Below are 14,129 nucleotides of genomic sequence, written 5' to 3'. Positions count from 1 at the left end.
TGCAAATCGCTGTGGGAGCTCGGTTTAGACTCGGTCATACTGTCCTTAATTTGATCATTTGGTCCCCCTAAAAGGTTACCAGATGGGACCCAGGATCACCGTCATTGAGACAATCAAAAAGCAAATCATCGAATCCTTGTAAAATGGGGCAAATCATCAAATCCCCGTAACCACCCCAAGTCCCCAATCCATCCGGAACGGACCTAAATATCAGGGGAGACAGGGAGAGGGACGCGTTTGCACCGAGGGCGACCGGTGTGGGTGTAGGTGTGGGTGTGGCCGTCTCCTTCCAGATCCCCCGGCCTGCTCCTCCTCTACCCTCAAACCCCCTTTCTACTCTCGAACCCTAAATTCGAGCCTAACACCGTGCGCGCGCGAAGCAATCTCCTCGAGGTCTCCGCCGAAGGATCGTCCGATAACCAGGTCAGCTACCGACCCCCATTAATTTCAAGGTATCAATCGCAGATCGCGCTTCACTGTCCGTAGATCTGTCCCTGTGTTGGTTTTTGTTTTGCTTTGCCGATCCGTGAGGACCTGTGAGAACGACGACTAGATTAAACTCAGGGATGATAGATTAGATCGGGATTTGTGCTGTAGAACCGTATCGAAGGCACCATCAAGTTTTTTTGAGAGAGAGAGAAGGACACCACCAATTTCTTAGTTGTTTGGTGCTTCTAGCTAAACGTGCTCGGCTGTTCCTGTGCTCCTGGGCCCACAAGCTGCACAACTAAGTCCTTCGTCGGCTGCAGCCTAACGAAACGACGCCTGTCTGCCTGTTTCCTCATTTGATCTGCCGCTGCTTCGTCTCGGTGGGTCGACTACTCATCGGGTCGTCGCAGTTTGCAGAGGCAGATTGCACGGGTGCTGTGCTGTTCCTTCCCCCGAGAAAGACAGCACCGTCGTTTGTGCTCATTGATCTGGTGTTCTTTTTTCTGTGCCCACTAATTTTGAGGTGTTCCTTTATTAATGTTTTGATTTCGAGGTGAGCTTACGGGCTTAGCCTTTGTGCACAAGCACTAATTTCTGTTCTGAGAATCCACTGCTCAGATTTGGCCATTTGGTGAGCTTAATAGTCATTTGCAATTTGTAGGGATATAAGCAATCGGTGGATTCTGTCGTTCCGAGTGGATTGGTTGAAGGAAAAGTCTTCTTCTCAATAGGTATTGTTTCTTCTTGACTCCTCTGACCTGTTCATTGTTAATAAACCCAGTCATTCCAAATCATGGAGTTTTAATCATGTCATTGAATGTCAGTTGCTCTGAACAGGTTCTTTTTTTTGGATGTTTCCCTGGGCATTTGGATATCTAGACTTTTGTTCATGATGACTAGTATTGTCTATTAAGCTATCTGGTGTCATATTAAATTTCAGTTTCTTTATTGAAGTTATGTGTGCTGACAATATCGCACTGGTTCTTTAACTCCGAAACTATTGTGAATCTAGGGTTCTACAGTTTAGTTCTCGTAGTTGCATAATATGTATCCAAATTTCCGGTTGCGATTCTTGGTCTTTTTCTTAGCTTGCAGCCTGCCCTGGATCCTATTTTGTCCTGGCTCTTTCACTGGCATAGCATTTTTTTTCCTGCTTACATGCCACGCACATGATTACATGTGTATATATAGAATCTAGAAACCATCGTCACAGAATATATAATTTATGATCTTTCTAGCAGAAATGATTTTCTTGAACCATGGTGTGATCTTTCAGCTAATTAACCCTTTGAGAAATCACCTCTCACCAGTCACCATTAAGATTCCCAGAATAATCCAAAACTAAAAGATATAATCGGTATCAGGATCCCTCTCAGCTTGGTTCTATGTTTAGTTATTTTTGCAACTCTTTTACTTTCTGTGCTGTCCAAGCCCCTCTGGAAGTAAAGAACTGCTCATATGTATTCAGCAAGAGAAATGGAGACTGCCACTTCATGCAACTAGATAGCCTCTCACCTATACTGTCTTGCCCATTTTAGTCCAGTAATATATACTGCAGGTGGCTTCCAAATCTTGAAAGTCTAGTGCTATTATATAAGATTGTCACCATCTTAACTGTTCTTCCTATGAGGTTAATCCGAAGGGTACTAGGGTTGCAACTTTGCACAGAAATTAGACCAGCTGCATGGATAACCAAGTTTCACCAACATTATATTCATGTATTCCTCTTGACAGAATTTAGTATGGCTCAAGAATGTAGGGAATTGTAGATACACGTCCTTTGCTTCTCAAAGTGCTACTTAACCTGTTTTTCGGTATTCAGAATTGCAATTGGCAGAGTCCCCACATGATTAGGCACCTTTTTTCAGTGCGTGGAAATTTCCCGAAGTTTATGGCTATAGGATTGTGACTGTTGCTACTGGTTTTAGCTTTTATGGCACTGTTCAAATTGTTTCTCTTTTGCATTTTTGGTGGAAGCTAAAAACCTTGCCCACACTAGTCGTGAAATAAAGAGGCGAGAGCATCATGCATACTGGGAGCTGAAAACTTTGCTTTGCTATGTGGACGTCTAGTTTCCTAAGTTTTGTGGCCTTCTGTGGCCTGTCTTCCACAATGTAATTAATATGATTGTTCCTTATTAATAGGGTATCTTGTGTAAGTAACGCTGTGTACAATTTTCTTTTACATCTTCTCCACTGTGATCAATTTGCACACAATGGATGATGTGCTTGATTTGTTATTCTTTTTTTTTTTTGAGAAACATGGTACAAACATAGATGCTCACGTACATGCGCGAACACTCACCCCTACGAACACACACATACCCTACCCCTATGAGCACCTTCGAGAGACTAAGCCGACAAATCTTGAGATCAATGAAGTTTCCACATGCACGTATTAGTCGACGGGAACGTGTCTCTTGGAAAATGCAAGCACCTGTGCGAAGCCTAGGATTTGAATCCGGGTGGGCTGGTTCCACCACAAGGAGGCAAGGATCCTAACCATCTGAGGTATGCTCTTCTGTCCAAGAGTGACAGCCTGTCAGGTAAAACATGTCAGCGGGGTTGTTTTTCCAATTCAAAGGGCCCATGCGTGCAATCTGTGCTTTCCCATGCAGCCTAGCATGCTAACGCCATACTTGTTTAGAGAAATCTATGTGGCGTAGGTTGTCTAAGAAAGTAGTCGTCTTTGTGTTATCCTAGTCAATTGACATAATTGGCAGAAGTTAGGGTGTGTTTGGATGGTGGCCAAAACCCTCTTTACCAATGTTTTGGTCATGACAAAAAAATTAGTCTATATCTGTTCACCAAATCCCCCTTTCCCACGAAATCAGGAGAAATCCAGAGAGTTCTGTAACGCAAACAACTCCTGCACATCATTAGATGACAATGCAATGGGATGGTAAAGATGGATTCACTGCCCCAACGCCACCACACTGCATCTGCTGCTGGCTTACCCCCTTTGCTCGGCAAACCTGGCACATTATCCTGACTTGGCTGCGCATGCCGACCCAAGTGCCGGATCATGAGCCCACCGTTATGGACTGGTGGCTGCGCGCGAGGGAAAGCACGCCGCCGACGCAACGCAAGGCTCCGGAATCCGTCACTCTGCTCGTCCCTGGATGATATGGAAGCGCAGGAACGACCGCGTCTCCGACAACGTGAGACCGTCAATCATATGCTAGTCGATAGGATCAAGGACGAGGTCTGATGCTGGGCAAAAGCTGGTGCTCATGGGCTCATGGTTGTTTTGCCCCCATCCTGGGATGCCACTGATCGGGCTGATGGTCTTGTAAAACTTGCCTCCTAGGAGGATTGTTACTGTATCTCCACCTTTGTGTTTTCTCGAGGAAAAAAAACCCGACACAACACATACAACAGTGATTCTCCACCAGTACTGTAGATGCCATGGACAGACTGGTGCTTACCTCTACCAACAGTACAGAAATCTGTGGTGATCTATGGGAAAGTTGACAACCGATTTTTTGGGTTAGTTCTAGTGTGACCTCAAATTATTGTCAACTAATTAGTTCTAACTAATAAATTTATTTGATTGGGTTCTTGTTGATTAACATTCGCACGTAGTTTGGAATATATAACACTGCTTTATTCATATTTTTCTAATGGAAGCTTTTATTACCCCGGACTCTATTGTATGATGCATATAGCCAACCTTATTACAAGAAGATTAAAACTTGATCTTTGCAATAAGAGGGAAATATTGAACACATGGACAAGCTAAGACAAACAGGCCAGACAAGTCCACTCCTAAATGCTGAAAGCCTATCACTGGCATGGCGTCCAAACCAGGATTAAACACCCTGGTAATCCACTCAAGCTTCTTTGTTCCGATGCCCATAACCGTAGCCAATTGGTACATGAGAGTAGCACCTGCATCTTTTGACATGGTTCCATAGCGATGTTTGCTACACATAACATCGATATTACAGTAACTGGGAGCAAACAATAACTACTATCCACCAGATTCTCTGAACTCTGCCTCCTGGTCCATCATAGCCATCCTTATTTATTTTGAATGAAGTATCTGAAATGGTACAGCAGGTGCTGACTTTAGTCTGAAAATGCAAGGTTCAGAATTAGGCTTCAGTTCTATAATTGATAATCGACTCCCCAGATCCTGCTGCTAGACCTGAAATCCTTGTGAATAGTAAATTGAATGGTTAGGTGACATTTTGTAATAGGACAGTGTGATCTAGCTGCTGTAGGAGTGGCGCAAGTAAGGTGTAGCTGATTCTTTATGTTGTTATTTGAGGTTTTAATGTTGGTGACTCAGTATCGAGTATCCTTTCCAGCAACTAATCCAGTACTCTGTTGTAGAAACACTGGCATTTAGGTGCACATACATGGGCACTGTACCTTTGCTTGTTTACTTTTTGGGGCGCCCTTCCCAGGAAAGCTTTTTTGTGTTTTGGTTCACTTGAAACATTATCTTCATTGTACATAGTTTAAAGTATTGAAACTAAATCTGATTTTACATACATTTTTATAGTTCAAAACTAAAAATCAAATGTAAAATACACACGACATGCTCCGCAAAGGAAGAATATTTTCTTACATATAGAAGTTGGTCACTCTATAATCCTTCCCCAGACCCCACCTTGTGTGGGAGCTTCTATGCACTGGGTCTGTCCTTTTTATAGAAGTTGGTCACTATTAAATGATTAATGGGAAAAGAAAATGATGAGACCAGCTAAAATATAATATGTAGACCATTGCAACATGTTTACATGTTAATCATGATATGTGCTTCAATTCAAAAATATTTGTGTGTTACATTATTTTGTTTCACTAGATCTCATGTTATTGCATGAAATGGCCATTTAGGATATTCCTACTAAATGAGAAAGAATTAATACTGGGCTGTAATTCCTTGCAGCCCCCAAGAGAGGAGCTTTGATTATCTTATTTGGTGTTCCAAGGAAACATTGTTGATTTGTCTTGGTGTATGGAAAATATGCATGCATGGCAACACTAGAAAACAGTGTGAGCCTATGGCTAGACACAATTTCCCTTCGTTTGTATAGAAAAACAAGGTTCAGGATGGTATCCCTTGAAATACAACACCATTTCTTCTGAATGGTACAAGTAGTTTAAGTAATTGTGCACATCTTCTATGCTTGAGAAGTCGCCAAAGGAATGCTCAAGACATGATTCAGAGATAGATATCTTTTGAGCACTGAAAGATTTTTCTCTGTTTGTTAGAAGTTAAATATAAAAGGGTTGAAATTGCAGGTGGATTTCTTGACAAGAAATATTTTTAGTTGCTCTCATACAATCTAAAATTTTGCATCCAGTAATGTTTTGTATGCTTTTAGTTGCGTTCTATCTTGCACCATTATAATTTCACATGAAGTGTATCTGTGTACTCATCTCAATCCCAGGCTGACAAAATTGTGTTTGAGTTTTGCTAGCATGGGTTCCCTTTGCAGCGCCGGGCACAATGATGCTAGCAACGAGCGGAGCATGGGAGATCTTCGCAGAGTTACCCGTGAAAGATTAGTTAGAGTGCAGTTTGGCAACGAGCAGAGCATGGGAGGTTTTCCCAGATTTACCCGTGAAAGATCGGTTAGAGTGCAGCCTGGTGTGGACTGCTATTCTCCGGATAGAGCAACAAAGGACACCAGTCTACAACTTGAGCCACGTGTTCAGCCCGGAGGGGCCTTTTTCTTAGAACACAAAAGTTCTGTGGATCGAGGTTAACCAGGGGGCTTTCTCGCAACTTATAAGCAACCGCTGGTTTTTTCCCCTCCTGTGTGTTGTTCCATTCTATAGGGATTTTGCAGTTTGTTTTACGCTGATCAGTGATATTACGACTTTAAGAGGTGGTTTGGTTGTATATATTCAGTTTTCCCTCGTTTAAGGTTCTTTTCTTCCGAACTTGGAGATTGCTGTTTTATTCCCATTGAGTTTACATTTTACAGGTTTCCAGTTTTGTTATCTCTCTCTTTGCGACGACCAGTTTGTTTTCTCCTGATGAGCAATGCAGTGGTGTTCCCCCTCTTTTAAGTGTGTTTCTACCGAGTTTCAGATCTATTGTGGGTGTTGGTAATTTTTATTTGTTGAGGGGGATCCTATAGTTGTGCTGATTTTACTCTCTGCCCCTGAATCCTTTGGATATTTGGTCTCTTTTTCCATTTTTCCTCTTTTAAAACTACTATTTTTCTTACAAGTTAATCTTGTCAGCTGAGGGTGGATGTTTTAAATTTGTTTTTTTTAAACAAGATACATATAACTATGAACAACCATAGCCAGTAGAGTGATAAAGAGAAATGGGTAAATAGGTGTAGTTTTCAATCTCTATGTAAAGAGCTTATTATCAAGTTTGGCGGAAATTGAGTTCTAGAGAGATTCTTAAGCTTACAGATTTTAGTTTGGTGCGGTACTTGTCTTCATGTTGTAGAAATGCTAACAACGGTTCTTGTATTATCAAACTGAGGCCGCTCAAGTACTGCAAAAAAAAAGGTAATTTTTGAAGCAAGTCCAAGTACTGTAATACTGTTCCCGCTGATGCATTGTTGCAACTCTTTGCTGGCATGGCATGGCTCCTGCCTGATAAATCCTTATCATCTCAGATTTATGTGAACCTGTACGCCAGAAAAGTAAATAGCAGATGAACAAAAAAGCCCACTTGGCTTAATAATTTGTCAAAACATTGTTTCTCTTTAGTATTTGATCAGATGCAGAACACCCACACATATCGGCGATGTGCCTAACTAGATCTACAACGCAATGCGTCTTGAGGAAACTTCCGAAGCCATTCAACTCCATGAACGGTGGGCATGCTGTGGCCCGAAGGCCTGTGAGATAGCTGCAAACTAAAACACCTGAGTGAGACACCTAAGGCGATCCAACATATCAAACATTGGGGGTGCTGCGTGGCCACTGTCGTTGCCAACCAGCAAGCCACAGGCTTCTCCCGCAAATTGTTGGGTGGCCAACCCTGAGTCCGGATAGAGGTCCATGTGTATCGTGTAGAGTTCACCTGAGCTAAATTTACGTTGATTGCTAGTTTTACTGGTATGCTCGATCATCTTTGTGTTGATCCTAGGTAACCGGCATAATTGGCAGAAGTTAGGGTGTGTTTGGATGGTGGCCAAAACCCTCTTCACCAATGTTCTGGTCATGACAAAAGAAATAGTCTATATTTGTTCACCAAAACCCCTTTCCCAATGATCTGCAATAGCAAAATAGCGCCACTCTTAAAATGCGCTATTAGCGAGATACTTTTGTACACTAGTTTATTTGGAGAGACATTGCTCAAAACGCTACAACGTGCTATCAATGATGCTATAGAGCGCTATTTTTTTTTCCAGTGGTTAGATGTCAAAAGTTGGCATGCCAATATTTTGCCAAAAATGTCAAATGATGGCTAGTGGTTTGCTACCAAATTTTATTGTCAACTTTTGGCAACTTAAGATTTTTTTTCAAATATTGACAATACCAATCAAACCAATTATGCTCTGCCAATGCCTCTTTGGCCATCCCATTTCAAATTTTTAGCCATTGTTGACCATTTCCTACTCTACCTCGCTGGCGACATGCCCATGCTCATGCTCCGACAAGAGTAGGGCATGGGAGACGACGACGCCTTGAGTCTGAGCCGGTGCGTCTCTCATGTCCTACTCTACCTCGTCGGTGATCGTACCAACACTTCGAGGGACGTAGCCAACCGCCGGACATGGGCACAACGAAACCGGGCGGGCTCCACTTAAGATTAGGTTTCACGTGCATGTATTGTATGGATTTGAGGATTCTTTATTGTGGCATCCGGTTGTGAAAAGGATTTTTAGTCTGTTGTTCGGTCACTGTCCGCGAACGTGCCCAGGCACGTCCACGGGCATTTGGATGACGAAATCTGCGAGTTATGGTTGTAGATGCTCTAACACCCCTGTTGCCACCCCTGTGGTACCCGGACTTTGCTATTCTACGGGAGTTGTACTCTCTTTGTCCTATAGTATAAGTTGTTATGTACGGACGTGGAGGTTTTGCACGCGAGCTCATATGCTCCCTCATAAACAGTAAAATCGAAAAAAATAAAAAAATTGAAAAATTTTCTGATTTTGTTTGTGATGAACATTGATGAATGTTTTCATTGCACGCAAAATTTTTTTTTTGCGAAATGACATTTGGGGAAATGTGGGCAAAAAATCTATGCCTCGAAAAGACTATTGTTGGAAGCATTTTGGAGCATCGATTCTGTTTATTTTCCCCACATTTCCACGATTGTCATTTCATCACAATTTTTTGCAGACAATGAAAACATTTATAAATGTTTATTACAAAAAAAACTTATTCTTTTGAACTTTTTACTGTTGTTTTCAATTTTACTGTTCATGAGAGAGCATGTGAACTCGGGGAACAAAAGAGCACTTTAACTCCCTTCGTTTCAAAAGTAAGTGTCGAATACAACCAACTATTACTATGGATTTCACCTTTGGACTAGAAGCAAGCAAGAGGTGGAATACCAATTTGAATTAAAACCACAACATTTATTTTGGAATGGAGGGAGTATGAATGAAAGACAAGAGAGAGAGAGCAGTGAAGAGGCATAAGGTAACCAGAAATTGTTATTGGAGCTCTGATCTTCGAAGAAAAATACAATTGATGGACGCAGTACACCAATAGAGATAAGGTACACTAAGGAAATGATTGAAATCTAAGTTTTAGGTTCCATACCTTTGCATATTAGAGGCTTGCAGAATTCTTTCCAATCTTTTTGTAAAAAGGTAAAACTAGTACTCCCTTCGTCCGGAAATACTTGTCATCAAAATGGATAAAAAGGGATGTATCCTGACGGAGGGAGTACTTAGCTCCTAAACAGACTCCAAGCAAGATACAAATAAGTAAGATAACTAGAAAGAAGGCATCGGACCGTGCGAACTGAAAGGCAATAGACAGGTAGTAAAGTGCACAAAAATAAAAATCTGCTAGAAACACGTCCATGCAGAGGCTAACTTTGAGCTCGCCCTCATGGTAAAGACAATGGTAAAAACGGAGTTTCAGTTTAGAAACTTGGTTTAATGTCGAAATTCCAATTCAGGTAGAATCTTGCGGCTTCAGCATGTAAAGTCCATATGTATGCAAAAATTCAGGATGTAAAGTCCATATGTCATATTTGGTAATCAATAGATGATTTTATTCTAACAAACTAAAAGTGTACACCCAAAAATCCTGGGTGCTTTGAACGCTGGGTAGCACAGCCCTAGTAAGTAATAGCATCCATTCTGATGTTGTTTAATCATCAAATGCATCCTAGCCGGTGAGAACCTCTTATCATGCCCCAGAGCGCCCACAAACAAAGCCTGTGCATGGAATGTTGCATCTTCAGTTATAGTTAACTTCTTTTCCTTCAAATTAGTTGGTCTCAGCTGATTGAATGAAACTGGAACTGGAACTGATTTTTACCTTATGGGTGCCTTTTCGACCTTCCCGACCATCGCTTGTCCAACCAGCTATGCCGTAGCAGGCCGTGCCAGCGCGACGGCTCAGGCCATGGCCAGCGCCAGCCCAGAGCTGCGGCCGTAAGCCGGACGGCCGCACGGCACGCATGCAGCCGACCAAGCTTTGCTAGGCAACGGTTGCGCCGTTCTCCCCGCCGCCGCGATCGCCATATTCACGGCACACAAGTCGAGGTAGTCGGGAGGCGCACTACCGCTGCTTCCATTGTCAGCCATCAACAGCTCATACAGAGCTTATCCCGCTATTCTTTGGTTAGGCAGATTTTGGAAGAAGGCTCTCCCTTCGGGAGTTGGCTTTTGCATTCCGTTCTCCTCTCCCTGCCCCACTTCCTGTATCATTGAACATGGACAGCTCTCCTGTTGAGCTTTCCTTTAAACAGCTAATTCAGAGTATATATTTAAAGTCCATGTGGCTGCAAACACACACACATGCACGCACGTCACTACTACCAAGTAGCAACCATAATTTAAGGGAAGGACTGTGTTGAATACAATAATACTACTCTTCAAAATGTCTGTTGTATGATGAAGCTAAATATTCTCATTATACTTATATCACAGCTACACGACTTGCCAAATGTTATTGCTCCGTTTGTCGGCACATACCTTTTTTTTAACACAGTATAGAGACAGATGCCCATACATACACACATACACTCATTCATTTAAACACACACACGCACGCACATCCTACCCCTATGAGCACCTTCGAGAGAGTGCCCCGATATGTTCTTCAAACATTTCTTTTCTTGTGGCTGCATTTAAACTTTTCCTTATTTTCATCGGTTTCCTAAACTCTAGCCAAGTATGGCGTGTATTTGTTAAGTAGGTATGACAAATTGACAATACATGGAAGGGATGTGGCGGGACTTTCAAAAATGTTCTCTTCCAAGACTTAAGACCTTGTTGGATTGACTTGTCTACCCTCAATCGACCGAGTCGGTCAAAGAAAAAGAACAACAAATGAAGGTTGATTCTTCTTAGTCGCTGGTCCGTGAAGTCGAATAAGTAATAAATCCTTTTTCCTTTTCTGTTCAAAGTTATCATGCTCGGCGTAGAACATTTGAAGTTGAGTACACGCTCCTTTTTCTTCTCCATTGCTTCGAGGACACTCATCATGGTCATCAATTTATAGTTGTCGTCATCGTCACTATCCTATGACGATGATTCAATGAACTCTCATTGCACCAGTGTCCACCATGTACCCCCTACAAGTGTACAACAAAAAATGGCCAAGCTATGTTCGGAAATTTCATCAAACAAGTGGTGCACGAGGTGGATAGCATCGGCCGCAACTGTCCGGGATGTATCGGGTGATGTGGAGATGCCTGATGAGTGAACTTTACACTCATTTTTACCCTCGTTTGAACTGGATTATCTCAGATATTTTCTATGATTATCCCTTCAACTTGCTCGCTAAACACTAATAACTGCAAAGATATGCAAATATCTATGTTTATTCTTGTCCTCACATGTATGGACGTTTCTGGGCATAAACAAGAAGTTGCAACGTCCCTTCTAAATAATTTTATGGGTTTTAATGCAAATCAAGAAGATTAAAAATTACCTCTTTGGTTGAAGGGAAGTTTATCTTTTACCAGGTAAAATAATTCCACCTCTTAGAAACCTGGTAAGGTACTGGTATTGTACAAATTAGTTTTGCCTGGACGGTCTTTGCGCCGCCGGCTCCCCATGTGTCTGTGCTATTATGTTGGCGTAAGTTACACCGAGTGTCTACCCTCACATTATATAGGAGACCTAGGATAAAAATGTTCTATCAGGACACAACTTCATATTCTATCTGAACACAACAGAACTCAGAGTCTAATTATAATCTATGTTATACACATAATATTCGACACAACTCTAACAACCTACGCCTGCAGGGGAACGCCTTTGTCATTGTGCTAGGGTTCTTCACAAGCAAAAAAAGCAATAGGAGCCATGTCTGGCCGTGCACAAAAAAATGGGGATTTCCCCACAACAAACCTTCTTGAGATGGCGTAGGTTTTCCTGCCAACTTTTGATCAGTGTTTTTCAAAATTAAAATGCATGAAATTACCCTTTTAATTTTCCATAGAGGATGGTGTACCAAAGTAAACCTATTTTATTTGTTTTTCTGACATATTCGTTTCCCGAACTGTATATAAATAGGCAGGGCGAAGTCCGTAACCATATCTGATGCAAGTGACAAATTTTAAACCGATAGCTGCCGCTTCTCCCGCCACCTCTTACGAATAGGAACCCATGACACCGTCTTTACTTGATTTCTTATAGATGATTTGACTCGACCGGGAAAATGCTAGTTCGACCTGATAAAAATTATCTTCTTTTATAGTTTTTTTTAGGAAACTTGAATTCAGTGAGCGAAACATGTTTTTTAGTTGATCCTACTGAACCACCCCTCTATTATTTCCACCCGTGTGTGAATACAACTATGCAAGGAATCCTTTCCTGTCAAAGATGTGCGCAAAGGCAACGGAAGCTGCGAGGTGAGTGGCCTTCCACGAGAAAGGAGATTGGAGCCGATCAGATCTGCCAGCAAAACAGCTGTTGTGTGAGATGAGTTGACCACGAATCACACATGCACCACCACCACCCTACACTTGATAGAACTTCTCCAATATCATATGCCGTCCAGCGCCGGAGCTGGCGGGCAGCTCAGCTACTTTGGCATCATGCATTTAGCCAAAATGGCACCTACCGTCCAGTGCGTATTTCTCGGCGTACGCACCGTTATAGAATTCACCGGCAGCTTTCGTGTCTTCCGTCAGGAAAATGGGAACAACTGCCGGCGAATGCAGAGAGGCGACTTCCTCGCCTGTCTCCAGTCCCAGTATGCATACGGAGGAGAAGATGTGACGGCATGGCCGGGTTGCGTGGGCTACGTTCGAACATGTGGTTTGTCTGCTGCATCCATCCGGGGCGGGTGACGATGACGCGTCGACGATATGTTAATCAATGAAGCACTCATCTGACCGAGTCTATATAAAAATAAAGTACTGGTATCAACTTGAGGCTTGAGAAGAGATCCGCAAATGGCTCAACGTGGAGGCTAATGCAAATCTCAATATATGTGACGTAAGAGCATCTTCAACGATCTCAAATTCTCAATCAGACACCTTATACGATTAAACTAGATGCGTAGATGATGTGGTATTTTCCAGAAAGAAGTACATACGTACAACTAGCATTGCCGTGTCGGCGACTAATTGGTGCGGTATTTTCCAGTCAACTCTCCCCAAAAAATATTAAAAATGAGGTAGATGAGATGGAGAGAGAGGGGGGCAAAATACATTGTATTTGACCAGAGCTCAAGATGAAAATGTCTACATTTGTAGATAGACATCATGCCTGAGTTAACCCTGTTAACTCGGCGGTTGTAATACGTTTTGCGCCGATTAGGCTCATATACCGCTTCAGTTTGGCAAGTGGCGAAGCTGGAGGTGATCATGAAGAGCCGAGCGCTTCAAATTTTAAAGCCATGCCCATGTGCTTGCTTGCTAGTTGTAAATTTTTTGTCCAACTTGCAGTCCTGCGTGCAACGTAGCACATGAAGGCAGCAAGGTAGACGAGAACAGCTCTAGGCTATTTCACATCAAAAGGGCTCCGCCTCCTCCTCCTCCTCTAAGAAAGAAAATTAGGGTTCGTGCCTCTCGCCGGCGCCGGCGCAGATCCGCCTCGTCTCCGGTGGCCCTAGGGTCATGGAGTCGCGGTGGATCCTGGCAAGGGCCGGCCGGAGGGCTCCGTTTTTAATCGTTTTTTTCAATCTTGTTAGGGTTTGTGTCCTACTTAGAAAGGCGAGACGACGGCGGCTCCCTGAAGATGGAATAAAGGTCTCCCCGCCTAGCCCCCGTTCCGGCCATGGTGCGCATCGGACGGTGAAATTAAGAAAGAAGGTGCCATGCATCACTATGGAAACAATACAATACTTCGGGCGAAGAACTAAGCGCTTACAAGTTACAACTACCCTAAAAGTAAATGATTCTACTGTGCAATGAATTTAGAGTTTGAAATCAACGCTAAAACGATCCAATAAAGAACATAAAGCAAGATAATACATAAAAAGGAAAAAAAATACAAATCATATGATAGGGATTCAAAAGACTGTAAGAAATCAATGGGTTAATCTTTCCATGACTGAGTGTTAATTGTGTGTTGAAAAAATAACCACGGTGTATTTGAAAAATGTTCAGCGTGTATGGGAAAAATGTTGATCGTG

The 14,129-nt window shown here is 42.5% G+C and overlaps 2 long non-coding RNA genes across 2 annotated transcripts; one reads left to right on the top strand and one right to left on the bottom strand.

Annotated features, from left to right (window-relative positions):
• The first annotated feature begins 205 nt into the window (after window positions 1–205).
• Window positions 206–6,328, top strand: LOC119362352. The gene is made up of 3 exons (XR_005173366.1): window positions 206–423; window positions 1,091–1,160; window positions 5,861–6,328. It is a non-coding gene; the product is annotated as an uncharacterized LOC119362352 (long non-coding RNA).
• LOC119362353 lies at window positions 4,353–10,283 on the bottom strand. Its single transcript, XR_005173367.1, has 3 exons — window positions 9,855–10,283; window positions 6,811–9,751; window positions 4,353–4,473 (listed from the first exon to the last, which is right to left on the bottom strand). It is a non-coding gene; the product is annotated as an uncharacterized LOC119362353 (long non-coding RNA).
• Window positions 10,284–14,129: the final 3,846 nt, after the last annotated feature.

The sequence above is a fragment of the Triticum dicoccoides genome, chromosome 2B (genome assembly GCF_002162155.2).
Source record: "Triticum dicoccoides isolate Atlit2015 ecotype Zavitan chromosome 2B, WEW_v2.0, whole genome shotgun sequence".
Classification (NCBI taxonomy): Eukaryota; Viridiplantae; Streptophyta; class Magnoliopsida; order Poales; family Poaceae; genus Triticum; species Triticum dicoccoides.
This window is presented reverse-complemented; position numbering and strand designations above follow the sequence as displayed.